Genomic DNA, 2,888 nt, shown 5'->3' with positions numbered 1-2,888 from the left:
TCCCACTTTGTTGATGTATATACTTTAATCGTGGAAAAGGATTTCTTATTTCATGTAACCAATAAAAAAATTTCGGTCTACAAAGTGTAATTATTATGACCGGTAAAACAGGACGGTCCGGCATCACCTTAAGAGTAATGTACGTTTAATGTAATACAAAAATTATATAAATATTGATTAATTTATAAAGCTATAATTTCTTGTTTCAGAAAAAGAAAATAGCGAAAAATTTAGAATTAGAATTTTATGCGATAAGAAATTAATGATTTATTTTATGATGTACACATTATATGAAGCTAAAATGTCAATTTATGAATTATGTTAACAATTATTACTTCTTGATGTAGCACGCTGCTTGAGAAAAGATGAAACACTAAAGAAGCAAGGAGAAAATATTGAGACCTCTGTATAATTTGTCACTAGTAACCTCTTTATCCTCTAATTTAATGGAAAAGGTAAGCGAATAGGAGCCTTTTTGTAAATACCTTTCAAGGAAAAATATATATTTACATCTTTATTTAACTCTGATTTTGTTATTGACTTCTTTTCCAGGTGAATTAATGTGAACTATCTCTTTCAGAATATTTTAGAGAAAGAAAAGCTAGATTCGGTGGAGAACAGTAGAGCGACAAAATATTTCAGAATAAAGTTAAGAATATTAAATGTGATACTTGGTGTTATATAAAAATATGACTATATCATTCTTAATGTTTTTTTCAATTTCAACAAAACCTTAATTAAAAAGCAAATAAAAAGTACTATCTTTTGTAAATACCATTATTACTTCAGTATTAAACTGTTAACAATTTGTTTGCTTTTTTATATGATTTTATATTGAACTCAAGTTTTTTTATAAGAATAAGTATAGATTAGAGAAATATAACTATATTTACTAATAAATTCTAATCTGATCCTCCTAATGTTTTAACTTAATAAACTCACATATGTGCAATAAGTCTTTAGTGACATGTTGCATATATACGATTTGATGAGAACAGAAATATTAAAATGAAAATCATATTACAGATTAATAATTTTATTAATACAATAAATTCATTTATATTTTTCTAAGTACGATATTAAATCATAAAAAATAAGTAAATTAAGTATTAACAGTTTAAAACTGAAGCAATAATAGTATTTGCAATGTATATTGCGTTTGCATTTTATGTATATCAGCATTATCTAAGAGTGATATATCTTCATAGGCAATTATCTGGAGAGAGTAATGATAGTGAAAGAGAAATGTGCCACCATCTGCCACTTTTGGACAATAGTGATGTACATAACAGTTTTGTTGATAACGTGAATAACATAAATTAATAATACTAATCTACATGGTCATTTTTGTATGTAACACACTAAGTATCATTTAACAATCTTAATTTTATTCTGAAATATTCTATCGTTTAGCTTTTTCATCGTATTTCATCGAAGTTGGTTTTTCTTCCACCAGTTTGTTCTTTTTCTTCCCTCTTTTCTTTTAGTCGATCAGTCAATCTTCCTAACATCATAAAATCATCATAAAGTAAACATTATAAAATAAATTTGTAATTTCTTACCGCAGACGTTTTCAGGGATATGTCTAATTAGTTATTTTGATAGTAATAGTTTGATAACCATTGATAGCACGATATCAAATCGTTTTACATTTTTCTTTTCATTTTTTTTCATTCGTTCTATTTTGTAATTGCATTCGAGGATAATGCAGAATCTATAAAATATAAAAGTATCTTTCATAAAAAGATATCTCCTTGAATAAGTTAATAAATTAAAATATAGAAATAAGTAAAAGTGAGAACAAATCTGTATAAATTATCAATTGAAATTTCTCAACCAATTCATTTTTATTGCCCGCACTAAAAAATACTTTCCTTTCGCTCCCAAAGTGACTGGCGATGAGAATAGGTAACGCGTCTCGCTTCGAAAAATTGCAATCTCATGTACAACATTTTATTAATCTTTTAATCTTTTACTTAAGGATATTTTTAAAAACATTCTGTGTATATATCACAGGTTATGTTTATCACGACGCATGCTGATATCTCGTTGATATGTTGATATGACAGATTTCCCAATCTTAAATACACAAAAATTCGTTGATAAATGTTTAGTTTCTCCCGCTCATCTTAGATTTTAGTAAAATGGATTTATTTAATGTCTTCCATCTAATTTCTATCATGTTCTTTAAATGCATAGCTTTTAATGGTGTATTATTTTTTTGATAGAGTACCGAGTAATGATTTTTATTTTTCTAACACTTGTTTTTATACGAAAAAACATTAAAGGAATATATTTTTATCAAAATTTAAGATGAGAAATTAAATATTTATCAACAAATTTTTAGTGTATTTATGGTTAGGAAATCTGTCATATCAGCGAAATACAGCTATATTAGGGCTACGTTCGGAAACACCACCTGTTTGCACATGAGCGTTATTCTATCTTTGTTATTTACTAAAAGTTGAACAAAGATAGAACAAAGCTCGTGTGCACACGGATGATTTTTTCGAACGCAGCCCAGCATGTGTCATGATAGATATAACCTTAAGCGAGTATCAGACTACGTATTGAAGATTGAAATTTGACCAATCAAGATAAAAGGAACTAAAATTTCCTTGTCCTGATTGGGCAATCTATCAAATTTCAATCTCAATGCATAGTCTGATACGGGTTTTAGAACATATATAAATGGAAAAAGAATAGCAAGCTGAAATGTGTCCGAAGGAAGTAAGAAAAAAAATCGTAGTTGCTTCTCTCTTATGAGTAACTGTTCGAAAGTGCGCATGCGCGCCATTTGTTGACGCATACAAGCATCGTATCCATCGTATCTGTAGATATACATGTTCAACATGTGACCTTAGAACATATATAAATGGAAGGGGAAT

The 2,888-nt window shown here is 27.9% G+C and overlaps 2 long non-coding RNA genes across 2 annotated transcripts; one reads left to right on the top strand and one right to left on the bottom strand.

The window, feature by feature from the left end:
* The first annotated feature begins 39 nt into the window (after positions 1–39).
* LOC115232945 lies at positions 40–780 on the top strand. Its single transcript, XR_003883689.1, has 3 exons — positions 40–134; positions 348–455; positions 553–780. It is a non-coding gene; the product is annotated as an uncharacterized LOC115232945 (long non-coding RNA).
* Positions 781–1,023: 243 nt separating this feature from the next.
* LOC115232943 lies at positions 1,024–1,710 on the bottom strand. Its single transcript, XR_003883687.1, has 2 exons — positions 1,563–1,710; positions 1,024–1,504 (listed from the first exon to the last, which is right to left on the bottom strand). It is a non-coding gene; the product is annotated as an uncharacterized LOC115232943 (long non-coding RNA).
* Positions 1,711–2,888: the final 1,178 nt, after the last annotated feature.

This window comes from Formica exsecta, unplaced genomic scaffold (assembly GCF_003651465.1).
Source record: "Formica exsecta isolate Colony F162 unplaced genomic scaffold, ASM365146v1 scaffold1515, whole genome shotgun sequence".
Lineage (NCBI taxonomy): Eukaryota > Metazoa > Arthropoda > Insecta > Hymenoptera > Formicidae > Formica > Formica exsecta.
The sequence above is the reverse complement of the archived record's forward strand: the minus strand, read 5'-3'. Positions and strand labels throughout refer to the sequence as shown.